Raw genomic sequence first — 17,902 nt, 5'->3', positions numbered from 1 at the left:
ACGTGGTCTGCTTATTGTCCACTTCTGTTTACTGTGGAAATCAGCCCATAAACTTGCAGCTGCAGCTCCTGTCCATTCAACCCGGCTCGTTAGTATAGGGGTATGATTCTCGCTTAGGGTGCGAGAGGTCCCGGGTTCAAATGCCGTACGAGCCCGTTGCTTTTTTTTTTCTATCATTTGTACCCGACTAGCCCATACTTGCAAACGCGCCCGATCGCGTCGTTCCTACCTTTACTTTCAATTGGAATATTTCCCCCTCCATATCGCTCGCTTATACCTAGAAAGACCAGCGTAATCATTACCTTAGGCTTGACTGCCTTGTGTAGGACAATTCACATCTGTGGATTTGTCCGCTGCAGCTGATCACTAGTTGGTCAGTAACTTATATAGCGGGAGATATTCATCATCATCATCATTATCATTTATTGAACCCTTAGGCACCCTTTACAGGGTATCACATAAGGGGGGGGGGGGGGCGACGTACATAAAGTAATACATAAGCAGAGACAAAGATGTTGGAACATCAACAAAAAAATCTTGTAAAATTGATATATAAACATACACTGAGAGCAATGAGAACAACGAATACAATCACTAGATTACTAAGCTTGTCAAAAACGTTATTTGAAGTTTCAGATCCCGCTCTGGTTTCTTGTTAACAATAAAAAGCAGGCTATGAACGCAGCATCATGTGTGCCTAACTGTGGGCGCAAATATATTGCATGTGGGCCGAATGAAGAGTTAGCTTTGTTCTCTTGATCGCATTTGGCATCGGCTGTATTATAAGGGATTTCAGGTGCAGCCAATATGATAAATTTCGTTCGCTTTACATATGACGCAATGATGAGCTGACGAGTGGCTATGCAAAAAAAGAATTGGGTTCATCCGGGATTTGAACCCGGGACCTCTCGTACCCGAAGGGAGAATCATACCCCTAGACCAACGAGCCAATGCAGAGGAGGACATAGGGCAGCTTCCCTTTGTTGAGGCAACAGCTATGTGACCGTGTAGAACAGGTGATGAATAGGGAACTTCATTAATAGCACTCTCAAATACGCTTACAGCTCAAGCTGAGGAATACGTCTAGAGTAAAGCAATGTCTTGACTGAAGACTACGCATGTACAACGTTTATCTAAAGTTTACAGACCAGAGTGTCTACTTGTGAGGGATACTATGTGGCTCGTAATGCATTCCCAGGTTTCCACACTTGCTGAAAGCAAGAAGATTTTTCATCCTACCTTCTCCAATGTCTAGGACTTCCAAGAATATTACAGAAGTCATATTATACGGCTTAAAAGCAAACCCTCTGGGCTGTAAACGTTTCATAAAGGATGCACGTTATTATATATGATGAACATTGCGAAATAATTTCAAAGTATACTTTTTATTATGACTTAAGAATAACTAAATATTAGCTCATGAGTCCGCAGCTGTTGCCTCCACAATTTATTGGAGCCAACCAATAATGTGAAGAAATATATGCTGTTACCCTAATAATGTAGCAATATTTTATTCTGTGTTTTGCAATTTATCCAATTCAAAGTCTCGAAGCAAACAGTAGACGCCCCTTCCCGTGGCATATCTAAAACATACGCTGGAAGTTTAGTATTTTTATCAATAACAAAATAATTCTACATATGTTCTCGCTATTCCGACATGCGATTCCGAATGTGAAGGTTAAAAGAAGACCGAAACTATCGCGCGTGAAAGCTCGGAGAATGGTGCTACCGTGACATACACCTTTTGGCTGAAAGACAGTGAGTATAGAAAAAAGAAAATATACTGCACACAAAGTGTGTTACATGAATCTGCCGCTTCCCCATTCCTGTATATTTGATACATTTTGGCAGCGTAATCTCACGCAACTATGTATTAATCATTCGTGAAATAAGCTACAGTGGGTGCTGCGGAACGTAACCTAAACGTCTCTGAAAGATCAAGAATTTGAAAGTCGCGGGCGTTCGCAACTGCGCCGAACTTCCAGTGTATTCCGCTATCGAAATATTAAGAGGGCCCAGATTTGAGGGAGCTACCAGGAACTGCAGTTGCATTACCGAAATTTAATACACTAATATGGATAATATTATTTACGAACTGCTAGGCACCTTTCATGCATCGTAAGGCGCCATATATGCAATAATAAAAAGTCAACTAATAATATTAGTTGACTATTAACTTAAGATCAAATATTTGTTTGGGGGATGAAAAGCCAGGCGCCCGTGTGCTGCGCGGTGTCAGTGCAAGTTAAAGAACCGCAGTTGGTCGAAATTTCTGATGTCTCCACTAGGACGATTTTCATAGCCTGAGTCGCTTTGTGAAGTTAAACCCCACAAATCAAACCTTTTTCTTTTCTTTTTTGCGCTAAGCCGCCTAATTTTAAATCAGATTTTCTTTTTTTTTTTTGCCTTAGGAATCCCTTGAACACCTAGCATAAACGTTAGACGATCCAACGGTTTCAATCGCACCTCCTTGGGGTTTAAGTACTTTCTATAGCATGATTCCGTGTCAATAAAATAAAAATGCTGACATTAACAGCAACGAAAGCAAGGTGGGACGGTAGGATGATCATGACTTCGGCAGGCGGAACATCAAATTCTCGAGAAAGACAGACAATGCGAGTAAAAAAGGACACAACGGGGCGCTTCTTGTATTTCAACCCGGGACCTCTCGCACCCGGAGCGAGAATCATACCCCTAGATCAACGATCCTTTTTTTTTTTTTTCAGAATGATATTGGTTACACTGAAACAATGTCCTATGTACATGGCCTAAGTACAAATAATTAAGAAAAGAGCATCAACTCAGCACGATGCGCAATAGGATACAGCAAGTCAACAAAACTGCAAGCAAGAGGCAATGTATAGAGCACATCGCGTACACTCAGCACCTCTTTGTAGCCGTCGAAAGAGCCAATGTCTGCATTTCAGGAGACTGCAAATGAAATAATATATGTCTTCCCTGTTGCGCCTCTCCGTGTTGTTTCCTCGGAGGTTCAAGTTAATTAATCAGAAGGCTTCCGCTGTTCGTCTGCTATATGGAGCATGCAGATTTAACGTGACTAAACACGACAAAACGCTTAACACGAATAATTGTTGCACTCCTCCTTCATTTGCCTCAGCAAAAAAAAAAAAAAAAAGACAAGTCATTTGTCACCCATCCAACACATTCGAGACGTGTCACTGTCGTGTGATTTTTGCAACTCATTCTCAATCAGGAGACCCTCCGTCACGTGATTCCAGGTGCGGTGTCATCACTTTTGTAAGTCACCCTTAATCGCGTAATACCTTTTTCATATTAATTTGATGCAGTGTCATAATATTTGCAAGCCTAAATCGCTTGACATCTTGCCTACAACGTGAATTCAGCGTGACTTCATCACATTTTGCAAGCTATTCTTAATCACTTATTGTCCCTTGACTTCAGTGGGACGAAACTACTTTTTGCTAGTCATGATGAATCATGTGACAGTTATTCGTTGTATAACTCGGGTGAGATATCATCACTTGTTTGCAAGCCGTCCTGAATTACGTGGCACTTCTTATCATGATTTAGCTGTGACATCACATCATTAGTACAAAGTTGAATATAACTCACATGACCGTCATTCATCACCGTCATTTTTATTCATAACATATAGTAACATCAAGTTGCTAGCATTATTACATGGCTCTTTACAATGTCATATGACTGACTGTTGCACTTTTTGAGAGCATTATATTAGCAAGGGCGATATGTTACTGATAAAACGATGTACGCCTTCGCCAATTCCGTGAGCTTTCGGGACCGCGACTTCTTCCGGCGCATTCTGCTGACAGGTTCCTGCGATGGCTTTTGCTTCTCGTAAGACTTTTGATTCTATTGTTTCAATAAATGACACCAACGCCCGACAATCAACGTCATAGGTAACTCTCGCACAGTTGTCACCCCACTCCCCTAACAGTCAGCATGAGCACCCGACAGGAAGCACTAATATAAATTCTATCATAAGTTAAGTACACTTTGTAGCACCGACTTCATTGCCAAGCACTCAGAGAGGAACTCGCAGGTTAACCCAGCCAAGGTCTGCTTACCTAGGGAGTATGATTCTCGCTTAGGGTGCGAGAGGTCCCGGGTTCAAATCCCGGACGAGCCCGTTTTTTTTTAACCGTTTGTACCAGACTAGCCCATACTTGCAAACACGTCCGATCGTGTCGTTCCTACCTTTACTTTCAGTTGGAATATTTTACCCTATATATCGCTCGCTTATATCTAGAAAGATCCGTGCAACCACTACCTGGCTGCATTGTGTAGCACAATTCACATCGATGAATTTGTCCGCTGCAGATGATCACTAGTTGGTCAGTAGCTTATTTAGCGGGAGATATTCAGCATCATCGTTATCATTTATTGAAGCCTTACGGACCCATTACAGGGTATGACATAAGGGGGGAGGGGGGGGTGTACATAAAGTAATACATGAGCAAAGACAAAGAGGTGGAAACATCAATCAAAAAAGTCAAGTAAAACAGATATATATGAACATACACTGAGAACAATGAGGACAACCAATACTATCATTAGATTACTTAGTATGTCAAAAACGCAATTTGAAGGTTCAGATCGCGCTCTGGTTTGTTCACAATAAAAAATAGGCTATGAACGCAGCATTATATGTGTGCTTAACTGTGGGCGCAAATACATTGCATGTGGGCCGGGTGAAGAGTTAGCTTTGTTGTCTTGATCACATTTGTCATCGGCTGTATTATAAGAGATTTCAGGTGCAGCCAAGATAATAAAATTTGTTCGCATTACATATCACGCGACGCTATGCAAAAAAGAAAGAATTGGTCTCGTCCGGGATTTGAGCCCGGGACCTCTCGCACCCGAAGCAAGAATCATACCCCTAGACCAACGAGCCTTTTTTTATTCCTTCTTCTTTATTACCAAATTTTTTAAGCACACAGCATATACTGTGAATAACAACAACAAAGCAAAACAAAAGGAATGCTAAAAGCACTATGCACGTACTGCCTAAAGCGCTAGATTTAAAAGGGCTTTACTGAAGCCAGCTGACCCAGTACAGGTAGCCACTCCGGAGAATTACCTTGTGCACGCAGAATTTCTCTCATGTATTCCTAGACCAACGAGCCGATGCAGAGGGGACCATGGGGCAGCCTCCCTTTGTTGAGGTAACAGCTGTGTGACCGTGTAGAACAGGTAGGAACACAGGTCATCCACAGGTAGGTAGCAACAGGGCTGGGGAATAGAAAATGATAGGTGTAACACTAATAGACAGGAGACATACAAAGTAGGTCAGAGAAATACCTGGAGGTAATAACATTCTAAATGAAATCAAGAAGAAGAATTGGGCATGCACAGGTAATATAGTGCGAAGAGAGCATAACCATTGCTCGGTTAGGGTAGAGTGTAGTTAGGGTAACAAATTAGATTTTAAAGGGAAGAAAGCGTAGCAGGGGCAGCAGAAAGTTAGGTGAGGAGATGAGGTTAAGAGTACACAGGGGTCACCTTGATGCTGTTAGCACAGGACCCAGTTAATTAGAGGAATATGGGAGAGCCTTTCGTCCTGCAGTGTGTACAGTCCAAGTGATAATTTTTATTTTTTTCTTGACCTACGCTTTCTTTCAACCAAAAGGTGTACGGTACGACAGCACCATTCTCCGAGTTTTCGCGCGCGATAGTTGCGGCCTTCTTTCAATCTTCACATTCAGAATCGGTTGGCAGAATATGGAGAACATATATAGAATTATTTTAGGATTGATAGACATATATAATTCGAGCGTATTTTATGAATATGGCACAGGCAGGTGCGTCTACAGTTCGCTTCAAGTGTGTGAAATCAATAAATAGCAAAACATAGAATAAAATATTGCTACATTATTAGGATCACAGCATATATTTCTTCGCATTATTGCTTGGCTCCATTAAATTGTGAAGGCAACAACTGCGAACTCATGAGCCAGTTTTTAATTATTTAAAAGTCACAATAAAATTCACGTGGAATTTTTTCGCGATGTTCATCATATCGAATAACGTACATGCGTAGTCTTCAGACTGGATATGCCCCGGTAAAATGGCAACGATCAGGCTTAACATAGATGCCTGACCTCTAAAGTTCTGTCAAAGTGAAAATCGTGCTCCCGTAACCTTTAACTTGAGAGTGGTCACGGGTTACTTGGTTGCCTAAGCGACTATGCCTCAAAGTCACATGGCGACCGCCAGGTGACGGACCTTGACCTTACAGCGGTAATGGGCCACTTGGCCTAAGTGACTATGTCCCAAAGTCACATGGCGAACACTAAGCTTAAAACAAAAGTTTGACCTCTAAATTTCCCTCGATGTGAAAACCGCGCTCACGTGACCGTGACCTTAACAGTGGTCACGGGCCACTTTTTGGCCTATATGACCACCCCAAAGTCACATGGCGACCACCAGGTCGCGTGACCTCGACCGTGAAAGCGGTCACGGCCCACTTGGCCACCTACGTGATTATGCCCCAAAGTCCCATGACGACCATCACGCTTAACAGAAGTTCGACCACTAAATATCCCTCAAGTTGAAAACCGTGCATACTCGACGGCTAGCTACTTGGCGTAGTGAATAAACGAAATCTTGGTTATTGTATTTACGCTTCAGACATTTCGACCATTCTTTAATTTTATTAGAAAGGGCGATATATGACTGATAAAACGATGTACATTTTTTTAATTACGTCGGCTTTCGGGACCGCGACTTCTTGCGACGCCTTCTGCTGACAACTTCCGGCGATGGCTTTTCTTATCGTAAGACTTATGATTCTTTGTTTTAATAAATGAAATCAACGCCCGACATTTAACCTGATAGGTAACTCTCACACAGTTGTCACCCCACTCTCCGAACTGTCAGCATGAACACCCGACAGTAAGCATTAATATAAATTCTCTCAAAAGATAAGAGCACTTTGTAGCACAATTTTCTTTCCCAAGCACTCAGAGGGAACTCGCAGGTTAACCCAGCCAAGGTCTGCTTCACACGTGGTCTGCTTATTGTCCACTTCTGTTTACTGTGGAAATCAGCCCATAAACTTCCAGCTGCAGCTCGTCACCTTTCAACCGGGCTCGTAGGTCTAGGGGTATGATTCTCGCTTAGGGTGCGAGAGGTCCCGGGTTCAAATCCCGGACGAGCCCGTTGCTTTTTTTTTCTATCCTTTGTACCCGACCAGCCCATACTTGCAAACGCGTCCGATCGCGTCGTTCCTACCTTTACTTTCAATTGGAATATTTCACCCTGCATATCGCTCGCTTATACCTAGAAAGACCAGCGTGATCATTACCTTAGGCCTGACTGCCTTGTGTAGGACAATTCACATCTGTGGATATGTCCGCTGCAGCTGATCACTAGTTGGTCAGTAGCTTATATAGAGGGAGATATTCATCATCATCATCATTATCATTTATTGAACCCTTAGGCACCCTTTACCGGGTATCACATAAGGGGGGGGGGGGGCGACGTACATAAAGTAATACATAAGCAGAGACAAAGATGTTGGAACATCAAAAAAAAAAAATCTAGTAAAACTTATATATAAACATACACTGAGAGCAATAAGGACAACGAATACAATCAGTAGATTACTAAGCTTGTCAAAAACGTTTTTTGACGTTTCAGATCCCGCTCTGGTTTCTTGTTAACAATAAAAAGCAGGCTATGAACGCAGCATCATGTGTGCCTAACTGTGGGCGCAAATATATTGCATGTGGGCCGGGTGAAGAGTTAGCTTTGTTCTCTTGATCGCATTTGGCATCGGCTGTATTATAAGGGATTTCAGGTGCAGCCAATATGATAAATTTCGTTCGCTTTACATATGACGCAATGATGAGCTGACGCGTGGCTATGCAAAGAAAAGAATTGGGCTCGTCCGGGATTTGAACCTGAGACCTCTCGCACCCGAAGCGAGAATCATACCCCTAGACCAACGAGCCGATTTTTTTCTTCTGTAACAAAAAAAAATCTTTATTTACATATATATGTACAAGGCTGCAACTCTACCAATAGCCGAGTGCATTTATTGCTTCTCGTGTTAACGTCGGCCATAGGAAACGTGAGGGGAGATTAAGCACAATAGAGAATTATGTCGAGAGGTCTGGTAAGAACGGTTCAGAAAAAGTGTAACATATAGGCCTAAAGTGCGCCACTGAAAGACAAAGAGGAAAACGAGAAGAGAGGGAAAAAAATCACTTGGGCAACGCTGCGTGAACCATCAGCGGCACCCAAACCGTTCGTACTGTCGTGTCTTGAAGACCATCACAGCGCGCCAGCCTCGCCGTAGTTCCTCCTGCAGGCTTTCGTCGGTGCCAGAGGACTCCAGTGCGCTCACTGTCCACTCTGCTTTGTCCAATAGGTGCCGCCACGCTGGTTTCGGCCAACGCACACACTCCACCACATCCACGCGCGCACGCCATAGGGCATGCAACGCAAGCACTATCACACTGTCTCGAAGCTCTGGACGATCACAAGACGCGTCGAGACACAAGAGCCCTGGCCATATGACCTCCAAATCCGTGGCGAAAAATCCCCGAACTTCGTTCCAGAAGATGTGCGCCGTGTTGCATTCTATAAAGACATGTTGAACGGTCTCGCGTCGGCTACACAGGAGACAGTTTGGGCCCCAAGGTAGGAAGAAACCCCGCTCTTCTTGACGAGCTTTCACGGGCAAAACTCCTGTGTGGAAACGGAAGAAGAAATCCTTGGAGCCTGTTGGAACGGGCAGCTTCCTGACTCGCTTGAGGACATCAGTCTTGCCCACCCCTATGGGTGGTTGTCGATATACTGGAGGTTGCAGAAATTGTGCCAGCAAGTCCCAGTTCTCGGCTTTACTGCGAGCAGGTACTCACACTAAAAACGCCCTTGCAGCAGCGCCAGGGACTGCGCTACCTCCTTGTAGAAGGCTGTGGCTCTCATGCCGTGACCTATTGGCTTAGTTGTGGCCAACCAAGGGGCCAAGTGCGCCGAGCCTAGATACTGAGTGGCCGCGCGAAGAAAATTATCCTTTTGGCTTCGAAAGAAAATGAGCCTTTGGACTACAAGTTTAAGTTCTATGTTCACTAAGCCCAGTCCGCCCCGCTCCATGCTACAGAAGAGATTGCTTCGGCGCATGGGCTCTGCCATAGAGCGCCAAACGAAGACTGCCCATGATCTGTGTAGCCTGCCCACGGAGCCCCTGTCGATTGTGGTCACTCTGGCTGAGTATAGTACCGCCGGGTAGACCACCGCGTTGCATACATAGGCTCTCGTGAACATGGCTATGTGTCTCGCCCGCCATGGGTCTAGCTTCCTTTCAGCGGCAACTAGTTTGGGTTGCCACCTGTTCATGATCGCTTTGCTAATATCTAGATTAACGCCTAGATATTCGTCAATTTTTTCGGTCCATTCTACTCCAAAGAGTTGGCGGGGCTTCCCTCTCCAGTCTCCCAACCAGGCGCCTTGCGATTTTTTTTTTTAATTTTGTTCGGCTCCAGAAAATTGACAGAAGGAGTTTGCCAATCGAATCACCTCCCCCACTTGTTGGGACGTGCAAATGAAGGCTGCATCGTCCGCGTATGAGAGGACGCGCAGTTCTTGGCCGCCGAGATCTAGACCCTTGATGGTTTTAGACGCAAGTACCATGCGACATAGAGGTTCCAGATAAAAGATGAAGAGAACAGGCGACATCGGACACCCTTGTCGTACTGATCTATTCACCTACATCGGCACGCCTGGTATACCGTTAATGACGATTGCAGTACTAATTTCAGTGTAACAAATTTGGAGCCAATCTATTAGGTCGTCACCTACTTCGCACTGCTGAAGGAGAGAAAAGAGGAAAGTGCGGTCAACCTGATCAAACGACTTCCTCAAATCGATCTGGAGAATGACCAAAGGAAGGAGCCCTACATCCGCCGCCTCGCGTACCGTCCTCATGCGGTGTAAGTTGGTATTTATGGAGCGCCCTTTGAAGCTGCATGTTTGATGCTTTCCCACCATGGTGCTGAGAGCGGTCTCGAGTCGACGAGCGAGAGCTCTAGCCAGAATCTTATAGTCCGTGGAAAGTAGACTGATTGGCCTGAAATCGGCTACGTCGGGGGTAGATTCGAGGGAAGGTTTCTTAGGAATCAGGACTAAACTACTGCGCCGCATAGAAGGCGAGAGAAGTTTTCGTTTCCTTATATCCTCGAACACCTCCGCTAGTACTGGGCTGAGTTCACTTCTAAAGCATTGGTAAAATTCGGCTGTTATGCCGTCCGGTCCGGGTGATTTATTCTTAGGGAGTTTAGCAATTACACGCTATATCTCGTCAGCAGTCAATGAGGAGTTTGTTGCCTCCCTAACCTCCTGAGGAACTTTGGGTAGTTCGCTCAGGACATCGGATGGCACGGGATCCAGCGGTTTTCCTGCCTGGAAAAGCTTGCGATAGTATTCATCGAAGACCTGCGCCACTTCGCCATGCCCTCGCGCAGCGGTGCCGCTGTTAATAACCTCCCGTTTACTAACCCGTGCAGCCTGCTCCCGTTCGAAGGCAAAAAATATTTTTGATGGCTGCGCCTCGTACTGCACCCTTTCCTCCCGACTGCGGATGAGTGCGCCCCAATAATGCCGTTTTAGTTCTGATCGAAGTTCCTCTTTAACTTTCCGAATGTCATCAGAAAATTCTCCCGGCATCTCTTCGTTGGCCCCGACAAGGCCCTGAAGAGTGCCTGTGAGGTGCCGGATTTTAGCTTTAGCGGACGCGGCAATTTTTGTTCTGATCGCTGTGGCAATGGTTCTGACTTTTGTTTTAAATAACTCCCACTCTACTGCATTAACCGATCCAGACTTAAGCCTAGCAATATCCTGATTTACTTTATCTAAGAACTCTTCGTTGCAAAGGATAGTCGAGTTCATTATCCACCGTCTTTCCACTGTTTTTCCTGTTCGACATGTTAAAGCACCCAGCACGCACGAGACCAGGCCATGATCAGAGGAACACACAGGAGTGACGGTGTAGCTGCGGACGCGTTGGAGCGCCTCACCGCAGTCATAGATGCGATCGAGGCGAGCCTGTGCTGTGCCGCGCCAGCGGTGTAGCGCGCAGTCGACCCCGTTCGTCCGAGCGCCACGTCCACCAGGTCAGAATCTCGCACGACCTCTCTTAACACCCGAGGCCGACGCATACACACCGCCTCCCCCGCCCGTTCTATCACTCGTGCTGAGTACGCAGTTAAAATCACCTCCGAAGTATACGATTCCGGGGACAAGAAGAAAAAGACGGAGAGATCGAAAGAGCTCGGACCGTGCCGTTGTCTCATTCGGGGCGTAGACACACACAAATCGGGTCAGCTCCCTCCCCACAAGGGCATCAACGAGACAAAAGCGCCCGTCCTCTCCCAGCTCGCAGTCAACAATGGTGACATTATCTTTTTTCCTAATGAGAATGGCGGTGCCTCCTGCTCTTGAAGTCGTGATTGTCTGGAAACACCAGAATTGAGCTCCAAAGTAACCAACGAAGAATTTAGCATCATCTACACTTGAAATTTTGGTCTCTTGTAAAAGAGCTACGTCGACGCTGTTTTCATTAATTAAATCGAGAAGCCATCTTTTCCTTTTGTTTTTATAAGGCTCACCACGTTAATGGTGGCCACTTTAAGCGACAGCTGGGAGGGATCCATTGTGGAGGGAAAGCTTACCGGACTGGTGGCATGCGCCCCTCGATACCGCCTACCGAAGTGCCCCTCTCCACCTAGCAGGGGTGGCTGGCGGCTGCAAGTGCTTTCCTCGTCACGCGGCGGCCTTCTCTCTTCCCCTCCTTGACATTGGGCTCGTCAATGGCATCGGTGGGGTTGGTGTTGGTTTTTTCGGACCTGTCGTTTCTGCTTCTTTCCGCAGTTCACATTCCTTCCGTTGTCGTTCCCTCCATGTTTCCCCCTTTCTCTCTCTCCAGTTGTCTGCGGTCCTTTTATTTGGAGACCGGCTTATCTGATTCCGATTCCTGAGGCCCCTTGACGTTGTTCGAGAGAGCTGCATGTTCATCGACCTCCCTGATCACAGTGGCATCTATGGTGCTGGGCTCGTCCAGCGTCTCGGTTCGCTCATCCTGCTGCGCGGTGGCCGCTTCCGAGTTCGCGCTGCTGCAGGCCCGACCATCAGGGAGAGGAGACCCAGCTTCCCCGAGAGTTGGGATCACTGCTTCTTGTGGGGAAAAAATGGAGGCTTCGGTTAATGCACCCGCCGGACTTTCCCTGTCTGGTGGCGATTCCATGGTAGTCGCCATCTTTTCCATGTCCTCTGCGTCCATGAAATCATCTAACGGTTGCTTCGCAACCCCACGCCTCGTTCTAGTTGCATAATACTACGTGCAGTCTTCCTCGCGGTGTCCGATGGAGCGACAGGCCTGACACCAGGGAGCCCTGCACTGCCTGCGTAGGTGTCCGGTCTGTCGACATCTCAAACAAAGTGGTGCTCTGCCGGGCACGGCGATCAGGACCGGGCAGCCATAGATAGTCACCTGGTGGGGTATTTCATCGAGTGATGTCGGTTCCCGTGGTGCGATCTGAACTATTCGCGTGCTTGAACCGATATGCTCCAGGCCCGGGCGGCGCCACTTTTCGCGTCGCACCCCTTTCACCTCACCGAAGCGCTGAAAATGGTGTATTAGCACCTCGTCAGGGATTTGGGGCGGGATCAAGTGGACTTTCACATCTAACTCCTGCTGATTCTGATTAATCACCAGACATTTCCTGTTCTTTACAAATATTTCCGTCTTTGCATTTAACACTTCCATGTCATGTGGAGCCTTGAAAGTGAGCATCCAAACATGATTAAATTGGAAAACTCCTAGGTTGGTAACTGTCATCATGTCAATGAACTCCGAGAGCGCCGCCGCGATGTCATCGATTTTGTAGGGACGGACAGATGGGTCACAGTGTGAGAAAATAGAGTTTTCATTCAGCTTGCCTGTTGGTAGCGTTGGCAGCAAAATCCTGTATTCCGGGACGAAGGAAGAACCATGGGGCGCCGCGGAAAACTGGTTTGGCGCGTACGCGCCGGCCGCTCCTGAGGGGCCCGTTCTCTCCATGACCTCTCCCTCCGAGTGCGACGGGGAGACCAACGAGCCGATGCAGAGGGGACAGTGGGGCAGCCTCTCTTTGTTGAGGTAACAGCCGTGTGACCATGTAGAATTGGTAGGAACACAGGTCCACAGGTAGGTAGGAACAGGGCTGTGGAAAAGAAATTGGTAGGTGTAACGCTAATAGACAGGAACCATACAAAGTAGGTCAGAGAATAACCTGGAGGCAATAACATTCTAAATGAAATCAAGAAGAAGAATTGGGCATGCACAGGCAATATAGTGCGAAGAGAGCATAACCATTGCTCGGTTAGGGTAGAGTGCAGTTAGGGTAACAAATTAGATTTTATAGGAAAGAAAGCGTAGCAGGGGCGGCAGAAAGTTAGGTGAGGAGATGAGGTTAAGTGTACACAGGGGTCACCTTGATACTGTGTTAGCACAGGACCCAGTTAATTAGAGGATTATGGGAGAGCCCTTCGTCCTGCAGTAAGTACAGTCCAAGTGATAATTTTTAATTTTTTCTTGACTTACGCTTTCTTTCAACCAAAAGGTGTACGGTACGACAGCACCATTCTCCGAGTTTTCGCGCGCGATAGTTGCGGCCTTCTTTCAATCTTCACATTCAGAATCGGTTGGCAGAATATCGAGAACATATATAGAATTATTTTAGGATTGATAGACATATAAAATTCCAGCGTATTTTTTTAAATATGGCACAGGCAGGTGCGTCTACAGTTCGCTTCAAGTGTGTGAAATGGATAAATAGCAAAACATAGAATAAAATATTGCTACATTTGGGATCACAGCATATATTTCTTCGCATTATTGCATGGCTCCATTAAATTGTGAAGGCAACAACTGCGAACTCATGAGCCAGTTTTTAATTATTCAAAAGTCACAATAAAATGCACTTGGAATTTTTTTCGTGATATTCATCATATCGAATAACGTACATGCGTAGTCTTCAGACTATATATGCCCCGGTAACATGGCAACGATCAGGCTTAACATGGATGTCTGACCTCTAAAGTTTCCTCAAAGTGAAAATCGTGCTCCCGTAACCTTTAACTTGAGAGTGGTCACGGGTTACCTGGTTGCCTAAGCGACTATGCCTCAAAGTCACATGGCGACCGCCAGGTGACCGACCTTCACTTTACAGTGGTAATGGGCTACTTGGCCTAAGTGACTATGTCCCAAAGTCACATGGCGAAAACTAAGCTTAAAACAAAAGTTTGACCTCTAAATTTCCCTGAATGTGAAAACCGCGCTCACGTGACCGTGACCTTAACAGTGGTCACGGGCCACTTGGTGGTCTATATGACTGCCCAAAGTCACATGGCGACCACCAGGTCACGTGACCTTGACCGTGAAAGCGGTCACGGGCCACTTGGCCACCTACGTGACTATGCCCCAAAGTCCCATGGCGACCATCAGGCTTAACAGAAGTTCGACCACTAAATATCCCTGAGGTTGAAAACCGTGCATACTCGACGGCTGACTACCTGGCGTAATGAAGAAAGGAAATCTTGGTCATTGTATTCACACTTCACACATTTCGACCATTCTTGTACGGGCACCCATTCGATGTCACGGATCACCACGCTTCGTTCTCGCCGTCATCATTGAAAAACCCAAACGGCCGTCTCGCATGCTTGTGGCTTCGACTACAAGAGTATTATATCCGAGGCGTCCATCGCACAGGGCACAAGCACTCCGACGCAGGCGCTTAAGCCACTTCGCTTTATCCCGCTCGCCAGTACACCCGACGTTCTGCTGCCACGTGCCTCCATCCAGCTCCGCCTTGTCTTCCTTGTACGTCGACGACATACCATCAGACCAGCGATAAGAGTCGTGGCTTGCATTACTCATCGATATTCTCACGAACTCTTCACTCTCGTCGACCCCTCGCTTGCGCCCTTCGTTTTTAAGCGCAGCATTTTGTTCTTGACCATCTCCTCTACCGACGCAACTAAATGCCAGATTTCCGTAAATGGATGCTCGTCGTACCTCGCCAGGAACGTAGTGCTATCTGCGCATCTTAACATAATTCCCAATGTGACTATCCGGGTGTATTCAAGAGTTATGTACGGTTGCGACGATTTTACGTTCCAGGATTTTATAAGTTCGTCATTAGGTATGTGCGCTCGTGTGCCGACTGCCAGCGTCGCCAACCTCCTCGCTCAAAACCGCCTGCTACACTACAGCCTCTCCCGTGCCCAACCGACCGTTTGATCGAGTCGGCATCAATCTGTGCGGACCTCTGCTGTAGTGCTGTGCACGGGTTCGGGCCGACCCGAACCACGGGCCGTGTTTGGGCCGGGCCTGGGCCAAAGTATTTTTGTCTCGGGCGGGCCGGGCCGGGCACCCCGATCACAAACATATGCAACATTTGTGAAAAGGCGAATGCGGCCGTATGGTGCAATAAGCGCCTAGACCGCACAGCATTTTCTCGCGGCGTCCTCAAGTGAGAACTTCCGAGTTCTTTACCGGCGTCGACTCGCCTTTCGTCCCCGTCTCCTCGCCGCGAAAGGCCGCTTGTGGGCTATAGTTCGTTTAAAGTTTTGCATCGCCGCTTTGATAACACCGGCGCTGAAGTTTATGTGTCGGTTAGAAACTTCACGCCACGCTGTCGCCAATCACACGTCTCGATTGTGACGCACTCCTACCTCGACATGGCCTCGTTTGAATCGCGACATAGCTCAAAGCTTCTGCAGTGCAAGGGTTTCCTCTTGCTTTTGTTGTTGCGATATTTTCACTTGACAGGCGAGGCGCTGCGATCGCCGCAGGTTGCAACCGTGTGGCACCTCGGCTCTTCAATGTTTTTTGAACTGTGTGCGGAAATATTGTTCTTTTGTGTACGAAACAAAGGACAGTGACCCAGTGAGTACCTCCGGTGAGTGCGGAGGGATTTTCGTAGATCTGAAGTCATCGTTTTTCCGCCTGCAACAACGTTTTCTGCGACAGACTGCTAACCCTAACAACACCCAGACGCAGCTCAGCTGCTGCCCTGGCCGGGCTGTCAGGACGCACCATGCCGAAGCCGGCGCCGGTTCGCTCACACCCGAGTGGCGCAAGTGCGGGAGCTGTGGGTTCATCAAAAAGTGTAGGCACCAAAAAAACTGAAAGCAGCCTCCAAGAAAAGGCGTTCCGACGCCCAACGCGCGATGGAGAGGACGGAACGCATCAGCTGCCGAACGCGGACGCTGAGAGTGGTCTTTCTGTGGGACTCACTAATACTAAGGAGCAGCACGCAAGCGACCAAATGGACACTGAAGACGAAAGTGAGATCGTCGGCGACTACGGCGACTGGACTTTAATCAAGAAACGGAAACCTCAAAGGAAAGTGAAGCCTGAACAGCTTCGTCTTGAACGGGTAAGTCGACCCCTCTTTCCACTCTCGATCAGGCCACTCAACCGAGTACATGTGCATGATATACCTAAACAAGCCATTACAGAGGCGTTAGAAATGACCGCAAAAAGTTGGGAATTGGCAGATTTGGCTGCTTTCCGCTACGATGTGGTAGCAAATCGCGTCAAGGTCACTGTTAGAGATGAGGAACACGCAAATAGGCTCACCGCATTAACGCGACTGGCCGGGAAAGTGAACGGACGCGTCTGCACGTACGAGGTCACGATTGAACGAACGCCAACACGAGGCGAGGAAAAAAGTCGCGGTGTTATCAAGGTGCGTCCTGGTCAAACCATTGAGTACATCAAGGACCACCTAAGATGTGAAACTGCAACTATTCTTGACGCGCGTCTGCTAGGAAAGACAAACATGCTGCTGTTAAAATTCGATACAGAGCAGCTACCCAAAAGGCTCGTTTTTGATTACGAAATCACAAGGGTCTACGAGTACAGACCGAAAATTATTGCCTGCTATAACTGCCACGGACTGGGACATATTGCTAGGTATTGTCCAGCAGAAGAGGTTTGTAAGGAATGCGGACGGCTGCACTCTAAAGACACAGAATGCGATCAAGAGTTATTCTGCGTCGCCTGCCAGAAACCGGGCCACATTTCAATCAATTCGGCTTGTCCTAGTCGTGTACCAAAAGAGCCTAAAGAAAATAAGCAGAACCCTGATGCAGTTAAGGGAGAAGTTACATGGGCAGACAAGGCGCGACAGAACTCGTCGACAGAAACTGCGCTGCCCCCTGTTTACCAACAACAACTGGAAGAGTTGCGAAAAGAAAATCAGCAACTTAGAGAAATGCTGGAGAAAGTCCTTGCAAGGCTACCACCGGAACAAGACGTTCATGCATCTCAGACGCAGCGGCAACATGCTTCAGCCTGGCCCACTGGGCAGATGCAACGCGTGCGTTCGAAAAGCCGGCCCGGACGGTCGTCCAGTCGTAAAACAACTGCAAACTCCATAAAGCACCAACATACCGAAACATCACTGACTCAAACGCCAAAGACTAATCAGACGACAAAGGCACTTACCGCACAAGACTCGGCGTATGCGCAAATGCTGAGCATCATGAGGCAAGAGCGACACAACGAGACACAGCGTCTAGAAAAAAGCCTGCGGGATGAGTTTCAAACGATAACAAACGCGATACAGACTCAGATTGAGGCAATTTTTATAGAGTTGCACAAAAGCATCCAACACCAGAACGATGAGCCAAAAAGACGTAAGCCCGCAGAGGCGCAATAAGAATCAGATCAATATGTCTACAATGGAACTGCAGAAGTTTCACGCAGACTGGACCTACCCTAAGGGAACAAGTTAGAAAATTGAAGCCTCTGGTCATCCTTTTGCAAGAAACAAGAGGACCTTGCACTATTCGGGGTTACCGTACATTTCAGCAGCCTACCATACTTCACCAGAACAGAGGAAAC

General features: G+C 47.0%; 1 non-coding gene across 1 annotated transcript; it reads right to left on the bottom strand.

Moving 5' to 3' along the window:
- Nucleotides 1–7,886: 7,886 nt before the first annotated feature.
- Nucleotides 7,887–7,958, bottom strand: TRNAP-CGG (transfer RNA proline (anticodon CGG)). Its single transcript has one exon. It is a non-coding gene; the product is annotated as a tRNA-Pro (tRNA).
- Between the last annotated feature and the right edge of the window lie 9,944 nt (nt 7,959–17,902).

Source organism: Amblyomma maculatum, chromosome 10 (genome assembly GCF_055883805.1).
Source record: "Amblyomma maculatum isolate TAMU_Amacu chromosome 10, ASM5588380v1, whole genome shotgun sequence".
Taxonomy (NCBI): domain Eukaryota; kingdom Metazoa; phylum Arthropoda; class Arachnida; order Ixodida; family Ixodidae; genus Amblyomma; species Amblyomma maculatum.
This window is presented reverse-complemented; position numbering and strand designations above follow the sequence as displayed.